We start from the raw sequence: 14,340 nt of genomic DNA, 5'->3' as shown, positions 1-14,340 counted from the left end.
ACCCTAGGCATAGTCAGCAGCTCCCTGAGCTAGTGCTACCAGGAGGAATGTCAGTGCTGGGACTGAAGACTGGGAGAGACAGAGGCCACTCCTTGGAGGGGGAAAGGAGTAGCCCAGAAACTTCCTGACTGGGAATATGGAACCATAATGAATACGGTTCAGGAGAAGCTCCTCTACTCCCCAGGACCTCAGGAATGGACAGCGCTGGGCTGAGCACATCATCTCCACACTTCTACTCCTGCATGCTGCCAAAATGCTGTCCTGAGTCCAGTACAACGGAGGTGAGCACATGCACACATCTCCTCCGTGGGGAGCAAGATGCCTCTTCTGGTGTTAGGAGCTGATTATATTCTGGTGTAACATTTGTTTTAAAATACCATAAAACATAACAGTGTGGCCTTATGGAGTCCACTTTCCACTTCCTCCCCGCAATCTGAGTGGACGTTTGCAGCTAAAAAAAGGGGGTTACAGGGGCCGGCCCCATGGCCGAGTGATTAAGTTCGCATGCTCCGCTTCGGTGGCTCAGGGTTTTGCCAGTTTGAATCCTGGACACAGACATGGCACCGCTCATCAGGCCATGCTGAGGCAGCATCCCACATGCCACAACCAGAAGGACCCACAACTAAAAATACACAACTATGTACCGGGGGGCTTTGGGAGAAAAAGGAAAAATAAAATCTTTAAAAAACAAGAGGAAAAGGGGTTGCAGCAGTGAATGAGCAGGATCAGAGGTCATGAGCCAGACCTGAGTCATGTGAGTCGTGCAAGTGGCCAGTCTTGTGCTTGGAGCAGAGGAACTGCCAGAGCAGCTAAGAGGAAGAGAATCTAAAAGGCAAACAGAAGAAGAGTTTTCTTACCCAATTGATAATAAGAATAGAAGTATCCGGGATCCCTAAAGGTGAACTATATGGAAAGGGTATGGGCAAAATGGCAACCATCCTGACAGCAAGACCTTCTAGAGAAAATAAGCTACAGACTGGGTTAGGACAATCCAGTAGAGAAATCTGACTTCTTCATCCAAGAAATGACTCTAAGAATTTGGCTGGAGAACATGGTGGAGGCAGAACAATCCCAGAATCCTAGAGCTAAGAAGGAACCTAAAAATCATCTGGAGTCTTTTTAACAGGACTAGGATCCACTGCAGTGGAGGGGCTGCAGACAGGGTATTTCAAGCCAGAAAAATAACAGATAGAGACCAGTAAAGGAAGTCCTGATTCTGGCAACCCCAGCAAAGGGCATAGGAGGCTTCTGGCTTCTGCCAGATGAGAATCCTGAAGCCCAGGGAATCCATTTACTGAAGACCCAGATAAGACATAGCATAACACAGTCCCTGACTCTGGGACACAGAATCCTGCTCAAAGCAAAATAGGAATGGCTGGGTCCCATGCAGGACAGGAGGGTTCTCTAGCATCCAGGAGGAAAACTAACAAATAGAACCTGGTCTTCCCAGGACTGGAGGTGACACGTAGAGGAGCAGAAGGGAAGAAACTCAGCCAGGCTCAGTCTTCCCGGGGCTTTTGCATGCTCTGGGAAAGCTCTGTCCATGGAAAAAGGTCGATAGCTTGGACACAGACATAGGATAAGAGTTAGAAAAAGCTCTAAATGAGAATGAGATCTCTTTTAATTCAGAAGAATTTTCCTTGTGATCCCTATGCGTATACTTCTCCTTTCTGCTCACATAGCATTTGGTTTAAGACACTGATTCTCAAGGGGGTAGAGGGTGGGGAAAAGGTGTAGCAGATTCCCTGGGTAGGCAAGAAAGAAGGCAGTAGTGGGCATTTATAGTTTGTAAGGTTATCCAGCTGACTCTCATATGTTCCTCCCTCTGCCTCTTTGAGAACCACTGCTCAAGAAGTCACTCAGAGGGCAGAAAAAAGAAGGGCTGCCCCTTTGTGTGGGTCATCATGCCTTCTGCTGGCCCAGCTAGAGTGGTAGCAAAGGGAATATGTTTTAAATCATTACCATATCAATGGTGCATCCAACCTGGAATTATCCCAAACTTTTTGTCTTAACCTATCTTGGCTGCTCTAATAGGGTATTAGACACCAGGTAGCTTATTTATTTCTCACAGTTCTAGATAGAGGCTGGGAATTCAAGAACAAGGCACCAGCAGACATGGTATCTAGTGAGGGCTTACTTCTTGGTTCATAGACAGCCATCTTCTCATTGTGTCTTCACATGGCGGAAGGATCGAGGAAGCTCTCTGGATCTCTTTTATAAGGGCACTAATCCCATTCATGAGGGTTCCACCCTCATGACCAAATCATTTCTCAAAGGCCCCACCTCCAAATACCCTCACACTGGGGATTAGGTTCCAATATAGGAATTTGGGGAGGATACAGACATTCGGTCTATAGCACTCTTCAATCAACCTCAAAATCACTTTAGCACCACCCCAGGAATTCCGTGCTATTTCAGATGTGAGTACCTTATAGGGAGATAGCATGATTCAAACCACATCTTCTCTTCTCCAAAATTAGAAGGATTATTATATGAAGAAGGCAGTAGACTTGTCCTTGATTCATTAATTCAGTTAGTCAACGAGTATTTATTACAACTGTTTTAGTTTTCTATTTCTGCTGTAACAAATTTCCACAAATGTAGTGGCTTAAAATAATATACTTTTACTATTTTACAGTTCTGGAGGTCAGCAGTCCCAAGTGGGTCTCACTGGGCTAAAATCAAGATGTTGGCAGGGCTGTTTTCCTGGAGGCTCGAGGGGGCAATCTGATTCTTGGTTTTTTTCCAGTTTCTAGAGGCCGCCCACATTCCTTGTCTCATGGAGCCTTCCATCTCCAAAGCCATGTCCAAAAATGTCAAATACCATTTCTGATTTTCCCTCTTCTGCCTTCCTCTTCCACTCATAAGGACTCTCTTGATTACATTGGGCCCACCAGATAATTCAGGATAATATCCCCATTTCCAGGTCTGTTGATTAGCTACCTTAATTCCATCTGCAACCTTAATTCCCCTTTGCCATGCAACCTAGCATATTCACAGGTTCCTGAGATTAAGAAGTGGCATCTTGGGGCCGGCCGGTCGCGCAGCGGTGAAGTTCGCCTGCTCTGCTTTAGCGGCCCGGCATTCACCGGTTCGGATCCCAGGTACAGACCTATGCACCGCTTGTCAAGCCATGCTGTGGCAGGCATCCCACATATAAAGTAGAGGAAGATGGGCACGGATGTTAGCTCAGGGCCAGTCTTCCTCAGCAAAAAGAGGAGTATTGGCAGCAGATGTTAGCTCAGGGCTAATCTTCCTCAAAAAAAGTGGCATCTTTGAGGAGTCATTACTCTGCCCACCACAAGGCTATCACAGTCTGGGTAATGCTCCAGAGAGCTGAAGTAGGACCAGTAAGTGGCAGTCAAACGTGCTTAGTTTGTTACTGTATGTAAATTATATCTCAATGAAGCTTTTAAAAAGCTAACAGCTTACATTCTAGTCCCTCCATAACCCTAATAATAATATGGCTACTACTTATCAAGAGTTTACTATGACTTTATATACATTACCACCAATTATCGTCACAACCATCTGAGACAGGGGATACTCTTCCATTTCTATAGATGAAACTGAGGCTAAGAGAGATGAAGTGAATTGTCCAGGCTCACACCTCTACTCAGTGGTGGAGGTGAGATTAGAACTAAGTCTGTCTGAACTCCATAGCCTGTGCACTAACTTCCAGCTTCTCCCTTCAGTATATCCTCCACACTCTACCAAGGCAGCCTAGGCTCCAGTTCCAAGGATGGTGTCCCCAAACCACCATGTACACTCCCACCACCACATCTCTAAAGGATCCGCTGGGGCCGGCAGGTGGCGCAGCGGTTAAGTGCGCATGTTCCACTTCTGAGGCCCAGGGTTCTGCAGCCCGCTGGTTCGGATCCCTGGTGCGGACATGGTGGCACTGCTTGGCACGCCATGCTGTAGTAGGCGTCCCACATAGAAAGCAGAGGAAGATGGGCACGGATGTTAGTTCAGGGCCAGCCTTTCTCAGCAAAAAGAGGAGAATTGGCAGCAGTTAGCTCAGGGCTAATCTTCCTCAAAAAAAAAAAAAAAAAAAAAGATCCGTTGCAAAGCCACTACCTCTCAGACGCCTTCCTTGACTAATCACTTCCAGTAGAATGGTTTTCTGTCTGTTTATGGTGGTAAATTATGGACCACCTTCTTTCGCTAGATTCTAATCTCTCCGCGAGTGGGAGCCCTTTCTTAGTCATTTTTGTATCCTCACGGTGCCTTGTCAGTCATTGTGCATTGTGCATTGAAAACTGTTTTTTGAGATACTCTGAGTCAAGATGGCTCCGTGAGTTCACTGTTTAGACATTCCCCGGCTCTAAAGACATAGCAGGGATAGATAAAACATCAAAAGAAAACACGAAAATGATAGTGCTGAGCTCAAAAACAAGATTATCATCTCTGTGGCCCTGAACCAAATAGAACACAAAGTCACGAGCAGGACTGAAGCCTCAAGGCTGTGAGGATCTTGGCAGAGATGCGGGGGAGGCAGCAAGGCACTGAGGGGACAAAAAGTGCCCTGGTCTAAGTTGGGGTAGAGTCAGGCTCGGTGCTTGAAGCCAGGGCTTGGGGCGGTTTCCCTATCAGAAAAAAGAGCCTGACAAACATAGCTGCTGCCAGCTGCCAGAGATGTCGCTTACTTGGGTTATGAAGGAAATTTGTGTCAACAATAAAAGATTTAAAGTTGGATGATAATGAAAGTAATATATGGCAAAATCAGTGGAATGGGGGAAGACTATGAGGGCAGCAAAGTGCAACTGGATAGCAAACCAAAGACCCGTGGGTAAACCCTCCATAAACCTGGGTAGCAAGGCATTCCTTTGAATGCACAAATTCAAGGTGGCAAGAATAAACCTTGTCAGCTACAAGACTTGTATGGGATTAGAATGTGTGCAGGGGAAGGCAAAGGGAAGGAACTCAGCTTTTGACAACTCTGAAAGCAAGAGAACCCCTAATCGCCAACTTTCAGTGGAAGCCAGGAATGGGATCCTGCAGGGTCGAGCTCACAAAACAGGCCCAGGAAGACACAATAAGGTCACATGGTGATGGGGCAGTCTGGGCCCTAGAAACTCTCAGAACTACAGACAAAGCTCCTTCCAAGACAAAGCCCTTCAATGAGGTGAAAGCGCTGGGAATGAATCCCAGGGACAAACAGGAAGGAGGTCCAAATAAAGGTAAGGGAGAGAAGCAGAAGCAGCGAATCTCAGAAAATATGAGGTCATATTTTTTTTTAATCACTAGATGAATACACTCTATGAATACAACTAAAGAGGGAGCTCTACTCTAGGGCTTGAAACTATGTACTGAAAAAGCATGCCATGAATCTGGGAAAACTGATCCAGAATGGCCAAAACAGAGATATGGTCCATTGAAACTCTTGGACTTGACAGAAAAAGAAACAAATATTGGCATCCAGGCAAAAAAAAGAGCAAAGGGAAAAAATTACATTGTTATATTTCTTGTTAGTTATGACTTTAACCAGAAAGCAATGGAATAACGTATTGAAGACAAAGACAGAAACTATGAACCACAGATTTTGTATCCAGCCAAACTGATCTTCAAGTATAAAGGCTGTAGAGAAACTGTTAGCAATATGGCAAAAACTCAGAGACTTGTTCCCATGAGTTCTTTCTGAGAAATCAACCAAAGAAAGATTTTCAGATAACTAAAAAGACCAGAGAGACATAGACATAGAGACTGGCAGCTAGAAAGTGGTTGTACGAGTAACCCGGCTTTGACCACACGTAAGAGGACAACACCTTAGGAAAACGTGGGGCAATACGATGGAAGGAACTTGGGTCCCCAGGAGCTTCTGGAACAGAGCTGCCTACCAGCCTTAGACTACTATTCACCCCTAGACAGTGAGATGAGAGCAAAAGAAATTCCTATTTTGTATGAGCCATTGTATTTTGTAGTCTCTCTGTTATCAACTTACCCTATAATCTAATAATATAGAAATTGGCACATGGAAGTGGGGTTGCTATCACAACAATAACTTAAAAGATGGGGTTTTGACTTACTGGTAAGGCAGCCTGTGACAAAGAAACAGATTTTGTAGGCTGGGTATTTGGTGGCATGTCAGAATTTTCGGAAAAACTCTTGCCTGTGAAAACTTGGAAGACAGACTTATGGCGATATTAGCTCTGGGGAAATGTTTGGGAAAAGCCACGTTGGTCCGTACTGCCCATAGATCTGCCAAGTCAGCTCCCTGCCCCAGGCCCTGTGCCTGCCTCAGGGAGTCCCATTCTTAATGTGCTTTCCTTCAGTGGCTAAGACTGGCCAGGCCAGAAATGCCATACAGTAGGAAATCTCAGTCTTGAACCAGCTCCCACAGAGGTCTAGGTGACCAGAAACACCTTCTTCAGAATTTTCTAAATCCTTCTCTGATGCCCAGGATTGGCCACGGCCAGCAGCACCATCTAAGCAGAGCCCCTGAGCCCAGACTGGACTTGGGTGGGCCCTGGGAACCATTTGTCCCATTCAAGGAGCTCTCCAACTCTTTACACCCACCACTCACCCCCCCAGGCTATAGTTATGGTTTGTCCTTTTCTTAATTGAACTGTCCTTGTCTGGTCAACAAATGGTGCTGGGATGACTAACTATGCATAGGAGAAAAAATGAAATTACCTTATACCATATACAAATATAATTCCAGATAAAGTAAAGACCTTGATGTGAAAAGAAAATTTTTAAAATATATATATAGGAGAATATCTATATGACTTTGGAGGTAGGAAATAACTTCTTAAACAAGTCACAAAAAGCTATAAAGTAAAATATTAATACATTGACTACATTAAAATTAAAATTTCTGTGCAGGGCCAGCCCAGTGGCACAGAGGTTAAGTTCACATGCTCCACTTCAGTGGCCCAGGGTTCACCAGTTCAGATCCCAGGTGTGGACTTACACACCACTTATCAAGCCATACTGTGGCAGGCGTCCCACATATAAAGTAGAGGAAGGTGGGCACGGATGTTATCTGAGGGCCCATCTTCCTCAGCAAAAAAAATAAATAAATAAAATGTTCTTTTAAAAAAAAGAAATGATCTAAAAACTAAAATTTCTGTACAAAAGAAGACAAAGGGAAGACAAGTCACAACTGGGAGAAGATTGTTTGCCTCAGATGTAACTGATATGCGATTGCTCAAGAATATGTAAAGAATTTCTATAATCAGTAAGTAAAATAAAAATGGACAAAGACTGTAGCCAAATGAAAGAAAGGAAAACTTAGTGTCCCATAAACATTTGAAAAGATGCTCAGACTCACAAGTAATTAAGGAAATATAAATTAAGACAAAAATGGGGTATCATTTCACACTCCATGTTAAAAATTAAAACATGTGACAATACTAAGTATTCCTGGGAACGTAGAGCAACAGGAACTCTCAGTCGATGCTGGTGAAAATGTAATTTTACAGCCACTTTGAGAGCTTGGCAATAGCCGACAGAGTTGGAGATGGGCATTCCTAAGACCCAGCTTGAAACTCTCTGTGTGTATGCATGGGGAAACCTAAGCAAGAATGTTCATTGCAGCATTGTTCAAATTACAAAAAAGTAGAAACTAAACGTTCATCAATAGGAGAATGGAAAAATTGTGTTGAGTTCATACAATGGAGAAATATATAGCGGTTTAAGTGAAGGAACTAGACCTACCCTGCAAAGTGGATGTCTTAAAAATAAACTGTATGCATTCATATTTTATTTATGGGCATATAAATGTAGGGAAAGTATAAAACATGCAGGGGGAGGATAAATACCAATTTCAAATAATGCACATCTGGAGAGAAGAATGAAAAAGGGGAATGGGATCAGGGTGCAGAACATGGGGGCTTCAGCTGCATCTATCATGTATTTCTTTAAGAAACATCAAGGTCAAATATGGAAAAAGATTAGGATTTATATTTGTCTCAAAACTTTGCTAAGCGTTTAAAATATTTTCTAATTTTAAAAGATTGAGGGATTATTTTGGCCCGCACTTTCCTCATTGATAATATGAGGATAATAATTCTCACAGCACAGGTGTGTGATTAAGAGCATGGACTCTGAAACCAGAAGGCTCTGCCACGTCTGAGCAGGTGACAATGGGACAGTTACTTCACTTCTCTGTGCCTCATTGGAAAAAATGGGAGTAATAGTCTCCACCCTCTACTATTGTTAAGAAGATTAAGTATATTAATATTATAAAGCTCTTAAACAAAGTAAATGGTTGTGTTTATTAAATAAGCTAAAATATATTATAGTTTGAGGTTTAAAAGTAATAAAGTTTACAAAGGACCAGGAAGAGTACCTGGTATGCAGTATATGCTTGAACAGAGTGTTAGGAATGATAATTATAGCGTCAAATAGTTTCCAGGTATCAAAAAAGGGCCTATGGTCTGATTAAAAGAAATAATAGCAGAATTGGAAGAAGGCAGCACAGTTTCAATAATATTCAATGTATTTCTAGAAGACACTACTGATGCGTGGCAAAGCCCAATTTACACGAGGTTTAACCCTTTTCTTATCCCAAATTTGCAACTCAGGGTAAGTGAGACAGTGATGGTAGAAATACAGGCTGCAATTTACGATGGAAGTTTGAGCAAGTAACAAATGATTCTGGCTCTTTTTATTTTATCATTTGTAAATTTCAGCAGCTGGACCTAGGTACCTCAAGGTCACAAACAAGAAAATATTTCCTAACAAACAAGGAAAATTTGAATGTTTTGAGGACCGCATTTATTTTCATCCACCTTACATACTGACGTTATACATAATATTTCATCTTAATAAAAGATTACTGCTGCTACCAACCTTAAAAAATACATTGAAAAATCGTTTGTTGAATTGGATGATGGTCTTCGGCTTTAGCCATTTCCTCGGACTCTTCATCTATGTTTTGTCCAGTGAGCATTTGCAGATCTTGTTTCCATGTGGCATCCCCACAGCTCCAGCCACCTGGCGAGGACATCTTCCGGCTCCAGCCCGCCCAGCTCTCTCCTGCTCTGCCCTCCCCGGGGCGCCTGCAGTCCATTCTGCTGCTTAGCTCGTTCTGGACTAACTCGGGACGATTTCCTTTTGTTTCCGAAAGTATGAGTTCCTTGGGTGTAAAAACGGGAGCTCACAACCCTTTTATATTCCTCTGGGCCAAGTCACTTCTTGAATTAAATTTTACCTCCAGAGGAGACAAACTTAAGACAGCTTTACGGAAAGCAGCATTCGGGGACGGTGCCATGTTCTCTGAGAGATGGGAGGCCCCAGCCGGCTGACCCGGAGATGCCGCTCCCCTCTCGGGGTCTCGCACCCCACCGTCCCCGGGGAGGCGCTCCCTCGGGCCGCCGCAGCCCGGCGCCTGCAGCTGGGGCCCCGGCGCGCCGCGGACAAAGGCGCCTGTGTCCCGCCGGCCGCCGAGAGGCCTCTGCCGAGGCCGGGGCGGCGCGAGCCCGCGGGAGACCCCCCGGGGGGCCAACAGCGCCGGCGGGGCAGGCCGCTCCAGGCCCCGGCGCCGCGAGCTGGGGGCCCTCAGGCCCGAGCCTCCCCGGAGCCCAGCGCGGTCCCCTGCCGGAGCCTCCCCTTGGGGGAACCAGGTAGAAAGGCCCACCGGCATTTCTGGGCGCGCTCCAGCAAAGTTCAGGCACAGCCCTCCGACGTGGGGCCTCTTGGGTTCTCAAGGGTCGAAACGTAAAATTCCTTCTCTTTTAATGATCCAGCGGCTTCCTCCACCTCTCTGTGTCCTAGGGAGTGCCCAAACAGCTTCCCTCCCTAGGGACTGCCCAAACAGCTTCCCTCCTCTGCTTTACCCCAGGGGAAAACGGTGGGATTGGGAGGGGTGGGGGGAAGGAGAGGAATCGTGCCACTTACTGAACTTTGGCTACAAGCCAGGTACTCTTCTAGGTACTTAGATACTTTGTTTTAGTTAATCTTCAAAAGGATTTGTGAAGCAAACATTCTTTTCCTATTCTTTCTATTCTCAGAAAACTGAGGTTAGGGTTTTCCCCCCTGTTCATCATCTACCAAATCCTCCAGTTGAAGATTTTACTAGATTCTTCCTTTCCCCTGACTCCCACATCCATTGAATGAATATTTACTGAATGCCTACTGTGTGCTAAGGTGCTGGGGATACCATAATGAACAAAGCAGACAAGAGGGCTGTAGTCACATAACTTACATGGGGGCCAGGGGAGGGGGGAGGAATAATTGCAACTAATTATTATAATTACAAAAGGGGAATGAAAGCCCTGAGGGCAAATTCCTTAGGCGGTGGGAGAGAGAGCTTTATAACCTGGTCTGGGTTGGGAGAGCTCAGGAAGCTTCCAGAGCTGTTGCAGTAGTCTGGGGAACAGGGGACCACTGAGGATGCTGACGGCAGGAAGGATCCATGCAAAAGAGACTAGGAGAGTGGAATCGGCGGGACACAGAGACCTGTTAATGGTGGATGGGGACGGAAAAGTGCACCCAGCCTCTCTGCCACCTCTCCCCTCCCACCCTGCAACATTGGAGAGATGGAGGAACTAGGTAAATCCCTGGGTTCTGATCCTGATTGTGCCCCTCCTTGCTTGATGATATCATGGACAAATCACTCTTCCTTGTTGTAGTTGTCGTTTGCATGTGTCTCTGTGTGCAGTTTGAGTGTGTCTTGTATGTGTCTTGGATGTAAGGCCTTGAGAGACCTGTATTCCTTCCTTAGACTGCAGGCATGCAATGCCCTATGATAGTGTTCCTTAAACTCTGCTTAGCCTAGTGGTTAAGTTCCAGTGCTCTGCCTCTGCAGCCTGGGGTTCACGGGTTCAGATCCCCGGTGCAGACCTGTACACCGTTCATTAAGCCATGCTGTGGTGGTGTTGTACACATGAAATAGAGGAAAATTGGCACAGATGTTAGCTCAGGGCCAATCTTCCTCACCAAAACAAAGTAAGAGGGATATGTAGGAAACTACATTACGCAGTAAAATAGTGTAGTAGTGGCATGGCTACATGGAAATGGGATAAAGAATCTATAAATAAACCCAAATACATATGCGAATATAGCAGATGACAAAAGAAGTAATATATAGAAATACATAGAGATAGATTATTCAAGAAATGTTCAGAAAATATAGGTTGTTCAATATGTGATCTCAGGACAATGGGTAGCCATCTGGAAAAAAATTTGGATCCATATCTCACTTCTTATTCCAAATTACATTTTAGATAACTCAAAATGAAACACTGAAAAATAAACTTTAGAAGCACTAGAAGAAAATATGGGTTTTTAAAAATAATCTTGGGGGGCCAGCCCAGTGGCACAGTGGTTAGATTCACATGTTCCACTTCGGTGGCCTGGGGTTTGCTGGTCTGGATCCTAGTGTGGATATGGCACCGATGGCAAGCCATGCTGTGGTAGGCATCCCAGATAGAAAGTAAAGGGAGATGGGCACAGATGTTAGCTCAGGGCCAGTCTTCCTCAGCAAAAAGAGGAGGATTGACAGCAGATGTTAGCTCAGGGCTAACCTTCCTCAAAAATAAATAAATAAATAAAATAATCTTGAAACAGGGAAGTCCTTTCCAAGTATGATACAAAACCCACAAGCCACACATATACACATGTACACACTGACACATTCAAACGACAACCACAACAAAAAACACCACATACAACACATATCACAGACAAAGGAATAACTTCCTTAATATAAAATGAACACTTGCAAATTAGTAACAAGAGGGCAGACCCGGTGATGCAGCAGTTAAGTTCCCACATTCTGCTTCTCGGAGGCCCAGGGTTCGCCGGTTTGGATCCCGGGTGAGGACATGGCACCACGTGGCCAGCCATGCTGTGGTAGGCATCCCACATATAAAGTAGAGGAAGATGGGCACGGATGTTAGCTCAGGGCCAGGCTTCCTCAGCAAAAAGAGGAGGACTGGCAGTAGTTAGCTCAGGGCTAATCTTCCTCAAAAAAAAAAAAATTAGTAACAAGAGACCAACAACTTAGTAGAAAAAAAAGTATATGACAACGAGTTCACAGTAAAGAAAATCAAAATGGCTCTCTTATACATATGAACAGATACTCACAATAAGAGAAACGCAAACTGCAATTACAATGAAAAACTGTTCTCACTTATCAGATAGGCAAAACTCACCCATGGAAGGGAACTTGGCAATATCAACCAAAATTTAAAATGCACCTTCCAGGGCTGGCCCCATGGCCAAGTGGGTTGGGTTTGCATGCTCTGCTTCGGCCCAGGGTTTCGCTAGTTTGGATCCTGGGCACGGACATGGCACCGCTCGTCAAGCCATGCAGAGGTAGCATCCTATATGCCACAGCTAGAAGGACCCACAACTAAAAAAATATATACTTGGGGCCAGCCCGGTGGTGCAGTGGTTAAGTTCACACATTCCACTTCTCGGCAGCCTGGGGTTCACTGGTTCGGATCCTGGGTGCGGACATGGCACTACTTGGCAAAAGCGATGCTGTGGTAGGCGTCCCATGTATACAGTAGAGGAAGATGGGTGTGGATGTTAGGTCAGGGCCAGACTTCCTCAGCAAAAAAAAAGAGGAGAATTGGCAGTAGTTAGCTCAGGGCTAATCTTCCTCAAAAACAAAAAATACAGCTATATACCAGGAGGCTTTGGGAGAAAAAGGAAAAATAAAATCTTTAAAATGCACCTTTCTTTGAGGGGGCCAGCCCCGAGGCCAAGTGGTTAAAGTTCCACATGCTCTGCTTTGAAAGCCCGGGTTCACGGGTTCGGATCTCAGTCATGGACCTACTGCACTCATCAGCCATGCTGTGGAGGCACCCCACATACAAAATAGAAGGATATTGGCACAGACGTTAGCTCAGGGCTAATCTTCCTAAAGCAAAAAATGAGGAAGATTGGCAAGGGATGTTAGCTCAGGGCAAATCTTCCTCACCAAAAAAAAAGAAAAAGAAATGCACGTTCCTTTGACTGAGTAATTTCTCTTTTAGGAATTTTCCTACAGATAATACTCCTATAAGTATGAAATAATATGCCTAAAAAATTCATTGCAGCACTGTTTGTAATAGCAACGTCTTGGAAGCAAACTAAATGTCCATCAATAGGGAACTTAAATAAATTATGATACATGATACAAAGGAGTGGAGATGCATACATAAGACTAGGGAAACATCTTCATAATGTAGAGGCTCTATGGTGTATACTAGATTGGGTTACATCTCTAAAGTGGAAACAATATTTGTACTGACTGCACAGGGTTGTTGTGAAGATTAAATGAATTAAAATACCAAAAGCATTTGGAACGATATCCGAAGTATATACCATTAGCTATTTACTTACACATGTTAATAAAAAGAGCAAAGGGCAGAACAGAATGTACAATAACCTACCATTTGTGTAAAAGAAAAATAAGTATATGGGTAAAATATTCCTTGAAAATTTCACAAGAAATCAGTAACAGCAGTTGCCTCTCAAGAGAGGAACTGAGGGGCAAGGGGCAAGGCAACCTATTTTCACTGTCTACCTTTCTATACCTTTTTAATTTCTTACCATGGGTATTTGACGTCTATTTGAAAAGATAAATTAATTTTTTTAAAGTAGAAATATATCAATCAGAAACACATAGAGAAAAAGTAATTAAATTTTATAAGATATAGAAATTAAATTATGTTCCAATCTTTTCCATTAGTGTTATTTTGTTAAAATGATTATATATTGCACTCACAGAATGATTTTTCAAACACTTACTGCATACTTTCAAACTACTGATGGAGCATAGTGCTTATACCTTAAAGCGTGGTCCTCAGACCAGCAGTGTGGGCATCGCCTAGGAACTTGTTAGAAACGCAGAATCTCAGGGCCCACCCCAGACCTGCAGAATCAGTGTTAAATTTCAACAGAGTAAATTTAAAGATCTAATTGGCTTTATTCAGCAGTTCATGAATTGCGCAGCATCTTATCCAGTAAATAGATAGGGCCTCCAAGGAATTGTACAGAATAGAAGGTTTTTTTAGGCAGAAAGAAGGTAAGACAAAGAAGTTCAAAGAGTGGATAATTTCCGGCAAGGTCACCTTCCTTAGGGGAAGGCAGGGGTCTTATCAGGCAGATGACCTCACTAGTGTTGATCAGGAAGTTCCAGACTGATAGGTTTAAAATTCCACTCCTGGGAGAGGCTGAAACTACAGTTAGGTCAAGGATTAAGCCTTGGTGGGTGTAGCATAAGTGACTCCCTTTTGGGCTTGTTGTTTCTTTTTAACAAGAGTCTACATTTTAACAAGATTCTCCGGTGATTGTCTGGGAGATCTCATTTAAGGTATGAGAAGCATTGAGCTAGAGGACATAATACAAAACAAAGAAAGACAAACCCAAACCAAAACACTCTTGTCTCTTCCCTTTGAC

Source organism: Equus quagga, chromosome 2 (genome assembly GCF_021613505.1).
Source record: "Equus quagga isolate Etosha38 chromosome 2, UCLA_HA_Equagga_1.0, whole genome shotgun sequence".
NCBI classification, from domain to species: domain Eukaryota; kingdom Metazoa; phylum Chordata; class Mammalia; order Perissodactyla; family Equidae; genus Equus; species Equus quagga.
This window is presented reverse-complemented; position numbering follows the sequence as displayed.